A 22564-nucleotide genomic window follows, 5' to 3' on the forward strand; every position below is an offset into this window, starting at 1 on the left:
TTCTTGACTATAACATTAAAAAAATTGTCCTCTGACACTTTGGAACTAAATTGTAGGTTTTTTGCATGTAAAGAAGCTTGCTTGTGAAAATTAACTCAACATTTAAATTCGCATTTTATCAAAGATACCTCTTTCCTGATCAATAGACTGACTGGCGAGCCTATATGGAATCTGGGCAAGAAGATGGAACTCATGATCCTAAAGCACTTAATTTCTTATTCACAATTGCAGTTTATAATACTTAAGGCTTTTATAATACTCAGAATTCTTCTAAATATTACATCAACTTTAGAAGATTTCTTACTACCTCAGGAAGAATCCCTAACTGCTTATTCTCCTTTTTAACTTGATGACTTCAAGATGGCTTTAGTACAACCCTTACATAGTAGCCTCATTTAAAATTGCATGCTGGCTATAAATACATTTTCAATAGTGCCTTTTAAAAATTTCATAAGAGGTTTTGTAAGGTGTTTTTCTAAGGACCATCAATTTTAGAACTTCTTTACAGATATTTAATAGTTTTTGTTATGCAAGCCCCTTGTTAGGTACTATGGAAAATACAGGTAAACAGGAAAAGATCTTTGTCTTCTTAAAGCTCAATGTTTTGTAAAGACATATTCATGCATAAATAAAGCTATTATATGTGTTACAGTAAAAGTCGAACAATCATCAATGGGTCTATGAGATAGGAAAAGATTAATTTTGATGGGTGATATCTGAAAAGTCATTGAAAAGCTATATTTGAAGTAGGCCTTTGAAAGGATTGATTGAATTTTAATAAATGGATATGGGGAACTATCTTGAGCTAAATCAGAGAGAATAAATGAGAAAAAACAAAGGATGTTTAAGGATGTCTGATGTGCATAATTAGAGGAATGAGATAGTAGAAAATTAGTTAGAAAGGGGAGTTAATCTGCAATGGGAAGAAGATTTGGACACCGTTCTATATGTAATACTAAAGTGATTTGAGCAAGGGGAATAGTCAAATTTGTTTTAGGGTCAGTTTGGAAGAGTCAGATTAAATGCCAGAAAGTCAATTAAGAAATAGAAAAGAACTGAAATAGTACAGTGAGAAAGGTCAGGGGAAAAAAAGGCATGTAGATGTGGCAGTTTTCTCTCTATATATAATATTTTAAAGCCATGAGACTCTTGGTCATTAAAGTGATAGACTTAATCTTGAGCCACATCCATGTTTAAGGGTTGAAAAGTGGGGCCAGCTGGGAAGATTGAAATTATATCAAAGAGATAGGAGGCAATGTATCAAAATCTAGTATTTTCAGAGTGAAGGGAGCAGTAAGTTTCTAAAAACAGTAATGTGAAATGCTTCTGAATTTTAGTAGGATTGAAGACTTATAAAGAGACTAGAATTTAGCAGTAAGTAGGCCATTACTGTGAGAGAATAAATTCAGGAGAATGCAGAAATAATAAGGTTGATTATGTCAGACTTAAAATAATTTAGGCCCTATCTTAATGACGGTGCATTGATTATGGAAAGTATTTTTCACTAAGGAGGAAACCAAATGTCATCTATGTTGTAGCACGTGAGAGCATGGTAGCATGCCCATAGTGGTAACTAAAAGAAACAGAACAGGTCTTCTCTTCAGAATATGGCTAGGAAAGTAGTGATTGTTGTTTATCCACCCCTGTGGAGCAAAAGATGTTTGGTTCTACAAATGCTTATTACCCAGATATTTGTTGGTTGATTTGATGGCTAGATGAATGAATATGATAGGGTGGCCAGGTTTCATTTTAGTTAAATGTTTGTTGGCAAGGAGACTATTTTAACAAAAGGTCAGGGAAGTTATTTATTCTATGGGATTGGTTCTAAAATAACAATAGTAGAAGTGATTGTTCCTGTTTAGGAGGATTGTGTAGTGTGTGATCATGCTAGAGGAAATACTTGACTAGAATGGCAATGGATTATGGCTCTGAGAAAGAGATTAAGAATGGTAGGTGGCCTTATGTCCTCATGTTAATAATGAGGGACTATGAAGTGGATTTGGCATTAGAATGTTTGTAAAACATTAGTATGATGTGATTACTTTGTCCTGTCTTAATTACTCCCACAGACCTTAAATAGATCCTAGTAGTAATTTAGTCTGTGGGAATGAACGCTAGGATGACTTTTAAACAATTCTTTGAATAGGAGTGGGGAACTTTTTTTCTGCCAAGGGCCATTTGGATATTTATATAACCATTCACAGGCCATACAAAATTATCAACTTAAAAGTTAGCCTGTTTGGTCAAACATTTAATTAACTCACTCCAATTGCCTTGGCAGGGCACCAAAGATTTTGTGGGCCTTATAAAGTGGCCCGCAGGCTGGACATTCCCCGCCCCTGCTTTAAATCAAACCTGTGGAAGTGAAGTTAAAATATTGAATGGAAATATAAATATTTTATGTCTACATATATTTGCCCCTTCTATTCAACCTCCTATCCGCCCCCCCCCTCAACAAAAAAAAGAAAACTGTTAAGTTAAAAGATTAAATCTTAAAGGGTCTTTATTATAGGAAAAGGGTAGTAAAAATACTGCAAAACTTATAATTATGATCAGATATTTTTACTAAAGAACTAATATTTGGAAATAATCTCACAGATGATAGTATTCTTTACTTTGTCAATATCGTTTTGTGTACTAAGTAACATAAACTTCTATAGCTAGACCTCATTTATTCATTTTTGGATTCTTATTGCAAAATGAATTCCAGCTCTGACTATCAATATTTTTCTACAAATAAGCATCTTGAGAATTGTATGCATTAGAGATGGACAAGTCTTACTAGGTCATTTTGTTTGTATATTGCCAGTATAGAGCCTTTCCCTATAGGAAAACCTCAGGAGCTTTTTCTCAACCAGTTTTCAATGTTTTCAGAAATTTACATAAGTTTTTGGAGTTTCCCAGTAGTATAATTCCTGCCTGTAGACCTTTTTAAAGGGTGTTTTCCCACTGTTGGCCTAAACTTCCTTTTACTGCTTACTAGACCATTCATGTAATTTACATATTTTCAAAGTATTGTCTTGTTTATTATCTCTTTATTTGAAAACTGCATTGTATATGTTTGATTTTTGTGCACCTGTCGTGAATCTTTTAGCTATTTTTCTGTGACTTTCATATTCCTTTTTATTATAAATTTTTTTTATTCTGTAAGTAGCAGTCATCTTAGAGTTTTTGCTGTGTAATCATGTTTTTGAATAATGAATGATATTTCTAAAATGTGATATGATTTTATATCCATGTAATATTTTATTATAGTAAGTGCTATTTAAAAATTATTTTTAAAGATTCAGTCAGTAGCCCACAAACTTTAATATCAGCTGCAGTAATATTAACTGTAGAATTGGGAATTCATAGTCTTTTAAGGAATTATCAATATATAAACTTAAACTACAAATGTGTAAATACCATCCATCAAATAGCACTATCACTATTCATGAAAAGCAGGTCACTGCTCATTATCTTAATTTATAAGCCAGATCATTGCTGCCCTTGTTAAAAAAAGGAAGAAATATTCCCAAAGGTTTTTACTATTCAGTTATTTTTTGCTGTTTTAATTAACATTTTTTGCTATGAATTTACATTCATGTTTTGTTTAATTTAAATTATAAATATTATCATGTGCTTAGCAAAATGAATTACTAGACGTAAATTGCTAGTTCTATAAGAGAGAACATTTTTAGTTTTCACTATTGAAATTCTTACATGAATAAACCAAATGAAAACTTTTTTACATGACTACTAAAAGAGTGAACCGAGGAGAAGTACAATGATTTAAACTTCAAAATAATTCAGAATTTTTTATGGCTAAGCTGAAATTTACTAGTGTTGTGTAGGAAGTTACTCTGATAAAATGGTCCCTTCCATATACACTAACTGGCACAGTCTCCCAGGGGCTGTGCAACAAAAAGATCCATAGGAAGCTTATTAAAATACTGGAATAACAGAGTTACTAAATCATTTTAAAAATATATAGCAACAAAGAAGGGGGGTTAAGAAAATGAGAAGACAGGCCACAGACTGGGAGAAAATATTTACAGAAGACATCTGAATAAAAACTGTTGTTCAAAATATACAAAGAACTCTTAAAACTCAACAATAGCAAAACAACAACTGATTAAAGAACGGGCAAAAGACCTTGAACAGACATCTCACTAAAAATGATATACAGATGGAAAAATGTGCATAATGAAAAGATGTTCAACATCAGATGTCATTAGAGAATTGCAAATTTAAACAAGGAGATGCCACTATACACCTACTAGAATTGCAACCAAGCCATAATCCCTTTGGGAACTAGCACCCCGCCCCGCCGCCTCCCTCTCTTCCCCCTTCCCAGTTTCTTACTTATAAAAAAACAAGACCGGAGTTTCTTTTCCTTATTCACCTAAGTCAATTTTCTCAGACATAAATCAGGGTCTCGGTCACTAGTTCCCCTTCTGGAATCATAGATAACATACTGTGTATACCTCGAGTTATTTTTACAGGAATATGAACCTCCTACCCCCTTCCCTACACATACTCATTTAAGATGGAAAACTGCTGACCTACAGTCACATAAACCCCAAACTAGAGGGCGCCAGAGCATTGGTGACCAGAAATTTTGAAATATATCTTTGTAACTCCAGCTTCAACCAATCAGAAGATAACCAAAAACTGATCAAGCATTCAACAGCCCTACCCCAATTTTACCCTTTAAAACCAAGTGCCGGTAAACAGTTGGGGAATTGGGGAATTTGGGCCTTTAAACAATAGCTTTCCAATTCTCCTTGCATAGCGTTAGCAATAAAGCCACCCTAATTTCTCTGCTGCAAATTCTTCGTATTCAGTGTTTGGCTCTGCTATTGCCGGGTAGAGGAATCCTTTTTCTGTTCAGTTACAGAGCGAAAAAAAAAGTCCAAAACATTAACAACACCAAATGCTGACGAGGATATGGAGCAACAGGAGCTCTCATTCATTTCTAGTGGAAACACAACGTACAGCCACTTTGGAAGATAGTTTGGCAGTTTTTTACAAAACTGAACATACTCTTATCATACAATCCAGCAATTATACTCCTTGGTATTTACCCAAATGAGTTGAAAACTTTTTTTAAATACAAAAACCTGCACATGGATATACACTGAGTGGCCAGATTATTAATAATAATCAGAACACATAATAATCTGGCCACTCAGTGCATGTCCTATATAATAAAAGGCTAATATGCAAATTGTCCCCTTGACCAGGAGTTTGACCAGCAGGCAGGCCGGCCAACCACCCATGTCCCCTCCCCCTGGTCAGGCTGCCCGGACCCCACCCATGCATGAATTCATGCACCGGGCCTCTAATATACACACACACTGAGTGGCCAGATTATTATGCATTCAGAGATCATAATCTGGCCACTCAGTGTATATACCAACTTTATTTGCAGTTACCAAAACTTGGAAGCAACCAAGAGTTTTTCAATAGGAGAATGAATAAATAAACTATGGTACATCCAAACATTGGATTATTATTAAGCACCGAAAGAAATGAACTATAGAGCCATGAAAACAGATGGAACCTTATATGCATATTTTACTAAATGAAAGAAGCCAATCTGAAGAGGCCATATACTGTACAATTACAACTACATGACATTCTGGAATATACAACTAACCTATATAGTAAAAGCCTAATATGCCAAGTGTCCGGTTGGCCGTTTAACCAATCAAAGCGTAATATGCTAATGATATGCTAAGGCCACTCAACTGCTCACTATGACATGCACTGACCACCAGCAGGCAGTCGACCAGTTGCTATGACGTGCACTGACCACCAGGGGGCAGACGCTCCAACTGGTAGGTTAGCTTGCTGCTGCGGTCCGGCCAATCGGGACTGGGCAAGATAGGGCCAGACATGCCCTGGAGCCCTCCCACGGTCCTTCCCTGGCCACCGGCCCCAATCAACCCTGATGGGGACTGGGCAAGATGGCCCTGATCGCACAAATTCGTGCACCGGTCCTCTAGTGGAAAACATAAAAAGATCAGAGTGAGGGCCGAAACCGGTTTGGCTCAGTGGATAGAGCGTCGGCCTGCGGACTCAAGGGTCCCGGGTTCGATTCCGGTCAAGGGCATGTACCTTGGTTGCGGGCACATCCCCAGTAGGGGGTGTGTGGGAGGCAGCTGATCGATGTTTCTCTCTCATCGATGTTTCTAACTCTCTATCCCTCTTCCTTCCTCTCTGTAAAAAATCAATAAAATATATTAAAAAAAAAAAAGATCAGAGTGAGGGGAAGGTATGGGTGAATAGGCAGAGCACAAAGAATTTTTAGGGCAGTGAAACTGTTCTAAATGATACTATAATGATGTCATACATTTGTCCAGACCCACAGGATGTATAACACTAAGAGTGAACCCTAATATAAACCTTGGATTTTGAGTGATAATGATGTGTCAGTGTAAGTTCATTGATTATATCAAATGTATCACTTTGTTTCAGGATGTTGATAGTGGGTTAGGTTGTGCATTTGTGGAAGTAGGGGATGTATGAGAACTCTGTTTTCCATTCAATTCAAGCTGCTCTAAGAAATAAAGTCTATTTCAAAATTTAAAAAGAAAGAAGGGGAGCCCCAGCCGGTTTGGCTCAGTGGATAGAGCATCGGCCTATGGACTAAAGGGTCCCGGGTGCAATTCCAGTCAAGGGCACATGCCCAGGTTGCGGGCTCAATCCCCAGTAGGGGGCATGCAGGAGGCAGCCAATCAGTGATTCTCATCATTGATGTTTCTATCTCCCTCTCCCTCTTCCTCTCTGAAGTCAATAAAAACATATTTTTTAAAAAAAGAAGTGGAAAAATATGAAGTTGTTTAACACAGGATATGGCATAGTGGGGTGAATACTAAATTCTGAGTGTTATGAAGTTCTTTCGTCCTGTCTATGCCACACAACCTTCCCTACTGATAACATAACTATAAAGATCAGAGTTGAATGTGAGCCTGGGAACTCATCCCAGGGAAGAGGCCTGGAATGATGAATACATGCTTAGTAACGCAGGAGTAAGTAAGCCTCACAAGTATAACTCACCAAAGACTTGCTGAGCAGCCAATCTTTCATCTTTGACATTTTGGGCAGAGGACACCTGAGGCCAATAATGGGTATTATCAATGAATGATCATTTTATCAATATGTAGATGGCATGATCTGAGCTTAATGAATAGATTGCATTTACTTGGTATTCCCACGTATTCTCTATTTATTCTTTCTGTGTTTAATATACTATGCAGGATGCTTGCTATCTATACTAACTATATCATGAGTTTCATTCATCCCATTTTTTTTCTTGTTATCTAGAGTAGAATTCGATAGTATCCAAAAAATATAACAAGCACATATTTACAGCTTTTATGTCATAAACCTTCTTTCCATAAATAAAATTTTTGTGTAACAATGACTTTAGCCTAATACTCTTTTGATAAATATTGAAAACTGTTCTTAAATATGATTTAGAATTTCATAACATACATCTTTTCAAGTGAAAGCCATGACAGATTTGAAAGTATACCCACAACTTCTCATATTACAGTGCTCTATGTAAATAAATACCCTCTGCATGAATGCTTTTTTTGTGAGATATTACTACTATATAATGTCGCTCATCTCATTACTGGGCAGCTAAAATTGTTACAAAGCTTTTTCTAACATTGAACCAAAATCTGGCTATACATCACTTTTATATATTGGCCTCAGTTTATTTTCTGGTCACTGTTCTTTACATCTTTTAGGTCAGGGACTCTGAAAATCTGATAGAAACTATCAATAGCCCCTTTTCTAGGAAAAAAAATGCTCACATTCATAAATTTTTATAAATAATTTCAAGGACTTTATGGACTCCTTGAAGGCTTTGTTTGTTTGTTATTTGTTTTAAACCCAGGTTGAGATCCTCTGCTCTAGAACAGGATACATCAAGTTTTTTCTGTGTATTAAAGTATAATTAAAACCTTAGGCTAAACATTTCCAGTTCCTTTAACCAGTCCTAACATGACTTGACCTTCACTGTTAAGATTACCTACTTTTACTTATATTCTAATGTCTATGACTTTCTGAGTGGGTGCCTTCAGTTTTCATTTGAAGGGATCCTAATATATTGGGGCTGTTGCCTCATACTGAGTTTCTGTTTAGCTTTATTTTTACATCATCTAAAATCTCTGGGACAATATTTAAGACATTGTAGATTTTCCACTGAATAGTTGTAGAATGAATAAAACTTCCTAATCCTTTTTGCATCAAAAGCTGTCAAGCAAGTTTTACCACATATTATAGTAATGTGTTGCCTGTGAGGGATGGGGTAGGAGTGTGTGTTGCACCATATTTAAGTAGTTTCTGACTTTTTGGAACCTGAACTGGATATTGAACATTTTTACTCTTGTTAAATTTCATTGTACAAGAGCATTTAGTTCTTTTGTTATCTAGAGAGATGCCAGGGAAAACAAAGTTAGTTTACTTTCACTTTCCTGTATATAATACTATGTATGCACAGTGGGTAGGTGCTTCATAAATGTTTGCTAACTAAATGAATAATTAATGCCATGAACTTATAGTTTATAAAGTATGTACTTTGAAAGCTTGATTCACTACTAGTGAATGTTTTATGTGTTATATTTCAATGAGTAACTTGAATATATTTTTCTAAAGATAAGCACCTTAAATTATAGCTTTATATATACTTTCTAGATGTCAGGATAGGATACCTAAGCTTATCCTACCATTCCCACACACAAAAAACAACAACAATGAATTGCTACAATTGAAAAATCTGTGATATAATTTCGGGCCTTCACCTCTTTGGGCCACAATCTTGAACCAACTCATTCTGAGTTCATAGTTCATGTGATCTGGGAAATTTTTGCTGCTTTATAGGCAATTTTAATCAGCTTTGAAATCTTTTGTTGAATGATTAACCACACTTCTGGCTCTTCATGTCTTCTCTTGAAGAACTTCCTTTTTGTTTCTCCTCCTATAAGTAGAAAGTAGGGAACAACAATGATTGTAGTCCTCATCTTTTTTTCTTTTTTCTTTGTGTAATCCTAACTTGAGGATTTTTTTTCATTGCTTTTCAAAAAGAATGGAAAGGGAAGGAGGGAGGGAGGGCGGGAAGGAAGAAGGGGAGAGAGGAAGAGAGACAGAGGCAGAGACACGAGAAACACACTTCAACTGGTTGCCTCCCGAAGTGGGGCAGGGAGTGAACCTGAAATGCAGGTGCATGCCCTTGACCAGTAATTAAACCTGTGACTCTTCAGTGTGTGGGCCAATGCTCTAACCACTGAGACACTGGCCAGCGTTGGGATTCTTATCTTTTTTAAGCTTTAAGAGAAAACAGTATTTTATATTGTTTTATATTTGGGCTGTGATCTCTCTTTCCACATAATCTAGGGAAGCACCATTGCCACTTTCTGAGATTGCTGCATTACCTTCTTCATATTTTTAGGAAGTGAAAGCATCTTTAAATAGGTCTCTCTCTACATTATACCAAAGAGCTTATCCTCTGCTAGCTCTAGATTATTTGAATTTGAAAATCCAGTGTGTGAAATTGATCTTTACTACATGGTTCAAATATACCCATATTGTGAATGAGCAGCTTTCCAGTGTAAGCTGTTGGTAAGCTATTTCAAAGTTCTGTGCTTCCTGAGAAAGTAGGAGGTTGAAGTAGCAAAGTGACAAGGAGACTCATCTGTTTAGAGAATGTCTAAGACCTGGGGCACTCTGTCTGAGATATAGTCACTCTAGGTCATGTGTTCTCAACTAAGATTCATGGTTCCCAAAGCTGACTGAACCTCAGATTTAACTGACATATCAGTTAAAACTAAGTATTCCTAGGCCTGTCCTATGTGCTTTTTATGTGATGGTCAGTCACATGTAGCCACCAGAGGAGACACAAGAGAGGCACATGAAAACAAAGTTTATTATACTCATAGGTCCTTTAGAAATAAAGTCATTGCATGCCACAAGGAAGCAGGTTCAGCCAAGAGGCAGCACAAGGACCTGTGGGCTTTGTTGGGAGTCTGGTTGGAATACACTAGAAAAGGAAGATGGGGATTTTATTGGTGCATTTGAATGCTACTAAGTTAAGGTCAGGGGAGAGCAGGAAGGAGAACTGTGGCAGGGGCCCACCTTCTTCACCTGGTCATATGGGCAGGCTGCTTACAGCCAATTTGTGGGCATTTTAAGAGAGCAGGGAAAATACTTTTTTAAACTAATATTTTTTGATTCCCGTGTGGCTAGTGGTGGAGTTTCGACCCATAGACCAGGAGGTTGCTGTTCCATTCCTAGTCAGGGCAATGTCTGGGCTGCTAGCTTGATCCTCAGTGGGGGGCATGCAGGAGGCAGATTCTCTCTCATCATTGACGTTTCTATCCCTGTCTCCCTCTCCCTTCCTCTCTCTCAAATCATTTGAAAAAATAATAATTATGCATGTCATGTTTTGGGAGCTACAGCTTTCATCAGATTGAGAGTTCCTCGACCCCAAAAAAGTTAAGAATAAGAACACTGTCACTGGTTCTTAAATTTTACAGTGCTTCAGAAATACATAAGGACTTGTTAAAATACAAATTACTAGGTCCCACCCCCAGAATCTGCTTCAGGTAGTCTGGGGTGAAGCCTAAGAAATTGCATTTTTATTTAGTCCTTGGTGTTGCTGATGCTTCTGGACAGGGGGCTATCCTTTGAGGACCACTCTTCTAGAACTTGGCTAACACAACTGTGTGCCTTCAGCATCAAGTTCTTTATATATATATATTTTTGTGTGTGTGTGACTTTTTTACAGAGGAAGGGAGAGAAAGAGAGAGTTAGAAACATCGATGAGCGAGAAACATCACAGCTGCCTCCTGCACACCCCCTACTGGGGATGTGCCCACAACCAAGGTACATGCCCTTGACTGGAATCGAACCTGGGACCCTTCATTCCACAGGCCGATGCTCTATCCACCTCTGTCCACTGAGCTAAATCGGTTATGGAGAGCATCAAGTTCTTGAAGCAAAGTATACCTTTCAGGATTCTTCATCAATTATTATAGCAATAAACATAATGAAGCATAACAAAGCTCAGTCTAGTTTATCACTGTAAGAGAATGATAAAAAATCTTCCTTCTTCCTGGCAAAGGAAGTGGCCATGGAAAGTATACAAGCATTGTTAAATGACACATTTATAAACCTGTTTCATAAACAGTTGCTTCTATATGTAGCATTTCTTCCTATCAGAGTAGAAAAATGAATAGTTCCACTTTTTTTTTAATGTTTTTATTGATTTGAGAGAGAGAGATGAAAAGAGCGGGATGGAGAAATAGAAGCATCGATGAGAGAGATTGGCTGCCTCCTACATGTCGCCTACTGGGGATTGAGCCCACAACCGAGGCATTTGAAACAGGGACCTCTCAGTTCATGATTGATGCTTAACCATTGAGCCACACTAGCCAGGCTATGACCACTTTAGTGGCTTGATTTTTTTTTTACCTAAATATAATGTAACTTTTTAAAAGGTGTATGTTTATTATTTTTTATTTTAGAGAGAGGGCGGAAGGTAGAGGAAAGAGGGAGAGAAACATCGATTTGTTGTTCCACTTATTTATACATTCATTAGAGGCCCCATGCACGAAAATTCATGCACTGGGGGGGGGGGGGGGGGGGGTCCCTCAGCCCGTCCTGCCTCCTCTCACAGTCTGGGAGCCCTCAGGGGATGTCCTACTCATGAGGCTCACAGCTGCCAGGGCTTTGTCTGGATGGATGTCCGGAAGACATCCGTCTTAATTAGCATATTACCCTTTTATTAGTATAGATTGTTTGCTTCCTGTAGGTGCCTTGACCAAGATCATAACCACAACCTTTGCATATTAGGATGATGCTCTAACCAATTGAACTACATGGCCAGGGCCTAAAATGTAACTTTTTAAAAATTAATATTCTGAACACGCTTTTAAAAAAATATTTTTATTCTTTTAGAGCGAGAGGAAAGGAGAGTGGGAGAGAAAGAGAAACATCAGTGTGAGAGAGAAACATCAGTTGGCTGCCTCCTCCATGCCCCCTACTGGGGATTGAGCAGAAAGCTCATCATGTGCCCTGACCAGGGAATCGAACTGGCAACCTTTCAGTGCATGAGATGAAGCCCAACCAATTGAGTCACATTGGCCAGCGCTAAAATGTAACTTTTTAAGTGCTCATATTTTCCAAGGCCAAGTAAAATATAGCTCAAAGTTAAAACAGTATAGTTTGACTTAAATGTAACAGGAAGCAGGAAAGATGATCTTCAGGGTTCCTGAAATTAGGAAAATTTGTTCTGTTTTAAAAAGCTCCTAAAGCAGGTGGTCAAATGCAGAGAAGCTTTTAGATCCCCAAAGACAAAACAACTGTTTCAAGAGCTATAAAAACACTACTAAATCCACAGGAGTCCTAAAGTATATTTGCCCAGACTACTTACAGGCTGTCTGAAACTTTGGAGGAAACGAAGACCCTGGGGGAATCTTTATTAGCCTTGAAGAGTCTAATTGTCAAACCTTCCTCTCTCTAAAGAGATAAACTTAAGTAAGGCTTCTGGGCATCATTAATGGGCCTCAACTTTTTCTTTTCTCAGTTAACCTTGGGACTTTTCGTTGCCTCATGCCTTTAAAGGGAGTTGTCCTCAGTGAAACAGCAACTGACCTGAACTAAGCATAGAGGGGAGGGACTTTGTTTAAAGGAAGTGTATTAAAATTAAATTAGTGGTTATTGACCTGAAAATAGATTATGGGTATTCATTTTCTCTGTACATTTTTGAAATATAACTTTCAATTGCCCTAAAACATATTAGAAGGGAAGGAATGTTTATTTTAAATGAATAATAATTTCTAACTGAAATAAAACACTGCAGTGTGATGTAAAGTTTTCTTTTCCATTGTACTCCTTTTACTTGGTGCAGCAGTACTTTGATATTTCATAACTGTCAAAATGTTTGCATAAATTGTCAATACATAAAGAGAACTATGGTTGAAACTTGGATAACGTTGGCATTACCTTACTATATTTTGAATTTAAATACTACTTAGCACATGTGATCACTGTCACCTAATATGTATTAATTCTTACGATAATCAAAATAGCTACTGTATCATACTTAATGGAAATTGTAAATTCCCCTTTTCATTTCTTTTAGAAAAGCAAGCAAGAATTTATTGATTGCAACAAAAACATACTTAGGGCAGTAAAATAAGGAAAGGCATAGAAGAAGCAACAGGAGAGCTTAGGCTGGGCTGCTTTGGCTCACTGGAAAGTCAGAGAAAAGGGGGGAAAGGCGACCTTGGAGACAGGTTCAGGGGGTTAGCCTGGGACGAGCTGCTGCTACCAATTGCTCCTCTGGTCACAAGTCTCATGGGGTCCCTTAGAGGTTAGGGGATACAAGCCTGGGGGGTGGGGGAAGAAGAGGGAAAAGGAAATGCAAGGATGTGCTCCATGGAGGGAGAACTGTGAATCCCCCTTTTTAAATTGAAACATTCCAGCTTCCAGATTGTTGCTGACATCATCAGAGTTTTTTACAAACAAGGAGGTAATGGGGAAATAATTGTAGAGCCTTGTTGACTTGTAGAGCTGTGCTGCACAAGAAACAGATGTTTGCCAGACGGAAATTAACAAAACCAGTAAAGAAATAGAGATTTGATTCAACTTTACAAAAGTGTAACCAGTGAAATTATTAAGGAAAATTGGAAAATAGATTTTAAAATTAGTTTTAGAACAAAAAAGGCCAAGAAAACAGTCATATGCAAACATAAGGGCATATACTCCGTTCTCTAAGGATGGTATGGTTGACAGGTCCTCAGTCTGTAAGACATTTTATCTTAGCTTAACTTTTTATTTTGCGATTTTTTTTATTATTATTATTTCAACACATGCCTTTACTTATGATTGGGTTGATGTAATCTATCTATATAAAAGCCTAATATGCAAATTGTCCATGCAGGAGTTCGACCGGGAGACTGATCACTCGCTATCACATGTGCTGACCACCAGGGGGCGGCATGGAATGAAGAAAGGCCCTGGTCGGCAGCAGTTGGCAGCTGGGGAAGGGAGGCCTTGGCCGGCAGCCAGAAGGCCCCGATAGGCCCTGATCGCTGGCCACGTCTAGGGACCCTACCCATGTACGCATTTTAGGCACCAGGCCTCTAGTTATGGAATAATTTTTATTCCCACAAAATTACATTGGTTTTTCATCAGAAGATATAAAGGATCTGTGGATTACAGTAATCCCATGCTACAGAAGTCTCCCATGTAGTTTTATTTCTGCCGAGCTATATAGGCCTTGGTTAATTTACTCTGAGGTGGGAGATAATATGTTTTATTTTTAATTCTTTCACCTTATGTGAATAATACATGAACATTCAGCATTACTCTTTTTATGCTTTCATATATGCAAAAATAGTAGCAGTGTTGATGAAAAGTTTGGTTTAAACTTGCTTATCTTCACTTTGCTATTAAACATGAAGTGGCTTAAAGAAAGCCGTATTAGAGTCTTAGAATTGGAAAGAATCTTTAATATTTTATAAATTACCCCTTGCTAACATGAGAAATGGGATCCTTCAATGACAGACTTGTCAGGTTAGTTTTCATTGAGATTCTTCTTAATAGTTTCTAGTTATTGGAAGCTGAAAGCTCAGTACTTTGTGAATAACTCTGCTTGTTTTGGTAGTGTTTATTAGAAATGTTGTTCCTTCTTTGTGTGGAGCTAGAATTGGCATTCCTAGAAATTTTACTTATAAGGCTCTACCTTTCCAATTTTCCAAACCTTTTAAATAATAGTACATAATTATTGTTTGTCTTCCTCCTCATCTCCAGGCAAGACATCTCCATTTCTTCTAATGATCCTAATAATCCATGATTTTTACATTTCTTTGACACACCTTAGTTTATAATTGTTTCTCTTATATTCTGATGTCCCAAATTGAACAAGACATTCAGAGATGGTATAAACAATGCAAAATATGAAGGGACTGTATTACTCCCTTGGTCTTAGCACTTTGTGTCAAAAATTTACCCCCACTTTTTAATATATAACTTGTATTGACTTTGTGTCTTGAAATTCTTTCACATGAATTTCTAGGAAGCCAGATCTTCTTCATATTCTACTATGTAGTTGATTTTTTTAAACCTAAAAATTGGACCTAACTTTTTCACTGTTAAGGTTGGGGATTAATCCTTATTCCAGCTTTTCTTGATCATTTAAAAATGTAGTTCTTCATTATATTTTATGATATATTTCAGAATTATTCTGTCATTTGTTGTCATATAAAGATAGCCTTCAAGTCATAGTATGTAAGAACAAAGATGAAAAGATAGCATGTTATAAGTTAAAAACAGTACTATTATTCAGTACTCTTTACCAGGTACAAATGCATCAAGAACTGTCATCCAACCCATAGTTCATTGACTTACATATCACAGGTTGTCTTGATAAAAGTAACCTTTTCCCCCCAACATTTCACATTGTTTATTAATGTAGTATACATTAGACCCGAACTCTGCAGTTTCTAATGTTTCATCTTTCAGATTCTTTTGCACTTTTAGGTTATGTCTACAGAGGTACCCTTAAGTAGCTGAACCACATTTTCTAGAGTTGTTTAAAATATACTACAGAGTGAAATGGTTTAGATATAATTTAGGCACATATTGATTATGAAAATAGATATCTCTCAGTACAATACTTCTCTGGTGAAAACAATAAAGCAAAGAAAATAATTTATTTCTGAAGTTGCTTTCCTTTACCTGTAAAGGCCTGATCTCCTCCCACTATGCATATACCCTTCACTGTAAGGAAAGCTTTGCATGTGTGTATATAGAATAAGCTATGTAAATATTCAAGACATGTCATCCTCCCAAAGAATACAAAGTGGGTTTTAATAATTCATTGCCTCAACTGATGAGTCTGGAGAATTCAGAATCCATTTAGGGCAGATGTAAGGACACCGTTTACTGGTAAGGAAGTACAGGCCCCTTCTCTGCTGCTGCAGAGAGATAATGACTCAAGAAAATTAGGCTAAAATTGTTAAAACAAAACCAAACCAGAAAATATAAGTTAAAGAACCACAGGTGCTGACTGACTGGTATTACATTTTGGACCAGCCAAATATTTTTATTTTTAAGTTTTTTGGTGGCTATAATTGAATAGTCAGTTTAAAATCTCTCATTCTCCACTGTAGAGTTTTAGCTGCAATCTATTGTGTAGCTATCTAAAAGATGACTTTGCAATACCCATTCATATTTTGCAGGGTTGATTACAGTGGATTGAGACTTAGTATCTTGTTCTAAGCTGGCCCTGATTAAACTATTTGGCCACTGAATTAAATATTAGTAACACATCTTGGTTTTTTGGTTTAGAAGTATCTTCCTATGCTTGTTTTGACTGTACAGGAGGAAACCAGGCTGGTAGTGTAAATAAAAAATTGCTTGGTCTGCATTGAGTGGAACTTGCTTAGAATGAAATTCTGAAGAGTGATCCTTTAAAAGTTGTTGCTATAGGTTGTTACTACAGAGTTCCACTGTAATTTCAGCTGACAATGATGTACAATGATGTCTTTCTTTCAACTCTTGTCTCAACCAGTAAGAATGGAGGATTTCTTTAATTCAGCTACTATTTTGTTCTAAAAAAAAAAATAACCATTATTAAAATGAACCTGAAAAGAGAGCCTTTGGGCTCTCACCATATTCACATGGTGTGACACGTAAAGGGAGGCAGCCTGAAAGCTTTTTATAACCTGAACAACCTCTTGAAATTTTAAGTTTAACAATTTAAATATCCATATGCATCTAGAGACTCAGTAAATACAATTTAATATGTTGTGCTTCTCATAAATGAAAATCCTCAAGTGCATTTCAAACCAAGATGGTAATTCCACATCATGCCTATTTAAAGCAAACATGATAGATATCATAAAGCCAGGCGAACACCCCACTCCACTCTAAAGGCAGCAATCTAATCTAGCTTCCCTACAGCTGGTAAATGAGTGCTTCTCTGTTAAAACCAGAATGTGGGAAAAAGCCACTTTTTTCTTTATGCACCACTGAGAACAAGCATAATCCTCTAAATGGTTTTGTCTTTTTAATTTCCTTACAGTGTTATTTCTTCTACACAACTGAGTGGAGAAATAAAAGTGATAAGGAAAACATTTTCATCTTGAGTATCTTCCTCCAGCCCTAAAGTCTCATCTGACACTTTGTGACATGGAGTGGTGTCAGCATCTCTTCAAATATAGCTCCCTTAACTTTGGAACCTCTCAGGTTGGCTTCCTGAAGGTCACACCCAGACAGGTCGCAGTTCTCTCAATTAGTTCCTGCCAGAGTTGCTCCTCTGAGGTTACAATTCTTCAACTTTGCATTTTTTAAGGTAGCAACTCTCAGGTTAATGCCTGTCATTTGACTTCTTCCCATATCCACACCTTTTAGATTAGCACCTTCTAATTTGGCTTTAAGACCAGAAGGATCTTCAAAATTACACAGTTTCAGGGATGCGCCTTCTGCATTAGAACAGAGAGCATCTTGACTCCCTGGAGATTTGCACAGTCAAGCACTGATCCAGAGAGATCAGCTCGTTCAAGATTTGCACAGCGTAGATTAGCATGTTTAAGATTGCAGCGGCTTAAATTGGCCATCTTGAAGTTAATGTATCGAAGGTCCAAACCAGAAAGATCAGCACCACTAAAGTTTAAACCCTGGCACCGCAATTCTGATTTGGTTGGAGTGGCTAGCAGAAATCAGACAAATTCCTTTCGTGATATTGGTGAATGATCCTCTGGTGGTTGAGAATTCTTTATTGCCACTTCTAGGTGTTCAATCAGTGAGTCAATACCAAAGAATCTGGCTTCTTCCAACACCCCCAGTAAATTAATGCTATCATTTACAATGAGTTGTCCATGACACAAGTAGTTCAAAATTGGTTCAAAGTACTCAGGACTTGGGTCAATTAAGAAAGCTCCTCTAGGATCTTGCTTATTACTCCAGACACCTTTGTCCTTAAACATGTGGGCAGCATACTGTCGGGTTCTTTGTTCACTAAAGTGTTCCATATAGTTGTAAAGTACCACCCTCCAACATTTAATGTAAGCCAGTCTGTGTGAGATCCTGACAACCCTTCAGGTAGTATAGAATCTGTCTGAGGATCAATGAATGGCTCTCCTTCACACACAAACAAAACATCATCATCCCTCATCAAAGCAATATCATCAATCAGTCCACCTTTCCCATTATACACACTAGTGGCTTTTATGCCAAGTTTACTGCTGGCCACAGAGAGTAAATCAGATAAAGTTCTATATACAGTGACCACAGGAATCAGCACCTGCGGCTGTTACCCCTCCCTTCGCTCAACCCGTGGAGGAAACGGCTGCCATCGGAGCTGGCTGATTGGGTTAGAACCACTCTAAAAGTAACCTTTTATCTTTATTTAGTTAGTTTTAAATTTAAATTTTATTTTTAATTACAGTTTACATTCAGTACTATTTCATTAGTTTCAGGTGTCAGGCATAGTGGTTAGACAATCATATACTTTACAAAGTGTTGCCCACAGTATTTCCAGTACCAACCTGGCACCATACATAGTAATTACAATATTACTGCCTATATTCTCTATGCTGTACTTTATATCCCGGTGACTATTTTGTAACTATCAACCTATACTTCTTAATCTCTTTACCTTTTTCACCCAGTCCTCCACTCCCCACACCTCTGGCAAACATCAGTCTATTCTCTTTATGAATCTGTTTCTGTTTTGTTGTTTATTTTATTCTTTAGACTCAACATATGAGTGAAATAAAATGGTATTTGTCTTTCTCTGATTGACTTATTTCACTTAGCATAATATGCTCCAGGTCCATCCATGCTGTTGCAGATAGGAAGATTTCATTCTTCTTTATGGCTGAGTAATACTCCATTGTATACATGTACCACCTCTTTTTTATCCACTGTTAATGTGCACTTGGATTGCTTCTATATCTTGGCTAATGTAAATAATGCTACAATGAACATAAGGGTACATGTATTCTTTAAAACAAATGTTTTACATTTCTCCAGATATATACTCAGAAATGGAATTGTTGGGTCATAAGGCAGTTACATTTTTAATTTTTGGAGGAACCTCCATACTGTTATATATATATGTATGTATATATATATGTATGTATGTATATATGTATGTATATATATATATGTATATATTATTGATTTTTTTTTTTTTTTTACAGAGAGGAAGGGAGAGGGACAGAGAGTTAGAAACATCGATGAGAGAGAAACATCGATCAGCTGCCTCCTGCACACCTCCCACTGGGGATGTGCCCGCAACCAAGGCACATGCCCTTGACTGGAATCGAACCCGGGACCCTTCAGCTCACAGGCTGATGCTCCATCCACTGAGCCAAACCGGTCAGGGCCATACTGTTTTTCATAGTTGCTGCACCAATCTGCAATCCCAGCAACAGAGCACTGCAGTTCCTTTTTCTCCATATCCTGGCCAACACTTGTTGTTTGTTGATGATAGCCATTCTTACAAATATGAGGTGATATCTCATTGTGGTTTTAATTAGCATTTCTCTGATGATTAGTTATGTTAGGCATAATTTCATGTGTACATTGCTCATCTTTATGTTCTCTTTGGAGAATAGTCTATTCAGGTTCTCTGCCCATATTTTAGTTGGATTTTATTTTTATGGTGTTGTGTTGAATGAGTTATTCAGAGATTTGAATATTAACCCCTTTTTGGATTTATTATTGGCAAATATGTTCTCCCAATGAGTGTGTTGTCTTTTTTATTTGCTTTGCTGTGTAAAAACTTTTTAGTTTTGATGTAGTTCAATCTGTTTATTTTTTCTTTTGTTTCTCTTGTCCAAGGAGATATATCAAAAGAATATTGCCAAGAGAAAGGTCTGAGATTTTACTGCCTATGTTTTCTTTTAGGGTTTTTATGGTTTCTAGACTTACATTTAAGTCTTTAATCCATCTTGAGTTTATTCTTGAATGTGGTGTAGGAAGATGTTTTAATTTATTTTTTTCATGTATCTGTCCAATTTTCCCAACATCATCTATTGAATAGACTCTGTTTACTCCATTGTGTGTTTTTTGCCTCATTTGTCAAATATTAGTTTGGCTTGGGTTTATTTCTGGGCTCTCTATTCTGTTCCATTGACCTATATGTCTGTTTTTTGCCAGTACTATGCTGTTTTAATTACTATGGCCTTGCATTATAGTTTGATAATAGGTAGCATTATATATCTTTTTTCTTCTTTCTCAGGAATGCTATGGCTATTTGGGGTCTTTTATGCTACCATATGAGTTTTTTATTATTTGTCCTACTTCTGTGAAAGGTGGCATTGGTATTTTGATAGGGATTGCATTGAATCTATAGATTGTTTGAGTTATTATGGACATATTAATGTTTTTAATTCTTCCTATCAATGAGCACAGTATATGTTTTCATTTATTTGTATCTTCTTCACTTTCTTTCTTCAGTGTCTTATAATTTTCCAAGTACAGGTCTCTTTTTCTCCTTGGTTAAACTTAGTCTTAGGTATTTTTATTTTTACTTTTTATGCAATTACAAGTGGGATTATTTTCTTAGTTTCCCTTTCTGCTAGTTCATTATTGGTGTACAAAAATGCAACCAATTTCTGGATATTAATTTTGTGTCCTGCTACTTTACTAAATTCATTTATCAGTTTTAGTAGTTTTTGTTTTTTTGGTGGGATGTCTAGTGTTCTCCATTGTATTATGGTATCTACAAATAATGACAATTTTACTTCTTCTTGTCCAATTTGGATGCATTTTATTTTTTCTTGTCTGATTGCTGTGGCTAAAACTTCCAATATTACATTGAATAAAAGTGGTTAAAATGAACCTCTTTGTCTTGTTCCTGATCTTAAGGGAAAAGCTTTCATTTTTTTCCCATTGAATATGTTTAAGGGTTTGTCATATATAGCCTTTATTATGTTGAGATATGTTTCCTCTATCCCCTCTTTGCTGAGTGTTTTTTATCATAAATGGCTGCTGAATATTGTCAAGTGCTTTTTATGCATCCATTGATAGGAATATATGATTTTTATCCTTCATTTTGTTTAGGTAGTGGATCACGTTAATTGTTTTGCGATGTTGAACCAAACTTGCAACCCAGGAATTAATCCCACTTGATCAGGGTAAATGATATATATTTTTAAAATATATTTTTATTGATTTCAGAGAGGAAGGGAGAAGGAGAGAGAGATAGAAACATCAATAATAGGAGAGAATCATGGATCAGCTGCCTCCTCCACCCTCTTATTGGGGATCAAGCCCACAAACTATATGTATTATCATGTGGCTTGACTGGGAATCGAACCATGATCCCATGATTCATAGGTCTACCATTGAGCCACACCGACTGGGCAATGATCTTTTTAATGTATTGCTGAATTTGATTTGCTAATGTTTTAATGAAGATATTTGCATTCATGTTCATCAGGGATACACACACACACACACACACACACACTAGAGGCCCGGTGCATAAAAATTCATGCACTGGAGGGGGGGGTCCCTCAGCCCGGCCTGCCCCCTCTCACAGTCCGTGAGCCCTCAGGGGCGGGAGGCAACCCGGTGATCAAGGGAAGGCAATGCCCCCATCACACTTCTGCTGCTGCCACTGCCGGCAATGCAAGCCTCGGCCGGCTCTGGTTACCTGAGCCTCGGGTGGCCCTGGGAGGCTGGGCAGCCGCCATCTGAGGCTTGCCCGCGCCTCGGGCCAGCCTTGGGTGGCGGGGGTCTGAGGGCAGGTTCGGCTGCACTGTGTGTCCGCCAACCCCCCCACCCTCCGGCAGGGCTAAATGGACTGGGAGACTCTGGCGGGGCTGAGGGGAATGGGCGTCGCCATCTGTGTGATGGTCCATTTGCATATTCCCTCTTTATTAGATAGGATGTCTTTGTCTTGTTTTGGAATCAGGGTAATGCTGGTCCCATAAAATGAGCTTTGGAGCCTTCCCTACTCTTGAATTTTTTTTAATAGTTTCAGAAGGAGAGGTGTTAATTCTTTTCTAAATGTTTAGTAAAATTCACCTGTGAATCCATTTGATCCAGGACTTTTGTTTGTTGGGAGTTTTTTTTTTTTTTTTTATTACTGTTCAGTTTTGTTGTGTATAATTGGTCTGTACAGATATTCTGTTTCTTCTTGATTCATTCTTGGAAAATTATGTTTTTAGGATTTTATTCATTTCTTCTAGATTGTCCAATTTGTTGCCTTATTTCCTTTTCTTATAATCATTTGTATTTTTGTGGTGTCAGTTGTTACTTCTCTTTAATTTCTGATTTATTTGAGTCCTCTTCCTTTTTTTTCTTGATGAAACTTGTTAAAGGTTTATCAATTTTCTTTATTTTTTTCAAAGAACCAGCTCCTCATTTTATTGATCTTTGCATTGTTTTCTTTTTGGCTTTTTTTTTTTTTTTTTTTTACTATTTCTTTTCTGATTTTTTTTTTCTCTCCTACTCATGTTGGGCTTTCTTTGTTGTTGTTTTTTTAATAGTTCCTTTATGTGTAAGGTTAGATTGTTTGAGACTTTTCTTGTTTATTGAGGTAGGC

The 22564-nt window shown here is 37.1% G+C and overlaps 1 protein-coding gene and 1 pseudogene across 7 annotated transcripts in view; one reads left to right on the forward strand and one right to left on the reverse strand.

Annotated features, from left to right (window-relative positions):
• Positions 1-22564, forward strand: part of JMJD1C (jumonji domain containing 1C) — a 244456-nt gene that overhangs the window by 120569 nt on the left and 101323 nt on the right. The gene's annotated exons all lie outside the window — the stretch shown is intronic.
• LOC307112908 (BTB/POZ domain-containing protein KCTD9-like) lies at positions 17175-19043 on the reverse strand (annotated as a pseudogene). The gene has a single exon. The product of its transcript is annotated as a BTB/POZ domain-containing protein KCTD9-like (transcript).

The sequence above is a fragment of the Cnephaeus nilssonii genome (genome assembly GCF_951640355.1).
Source record: "Cnephaeus nilssonii genome assembly, chromosome: 16".
NCBI classification, from domain to species: Eukaryota; Metazoa; Chordata; class Mammalia; order Chiroptera; family Vespertilionidae; genus Cnephaeus; species Cnephaeus nilssonii.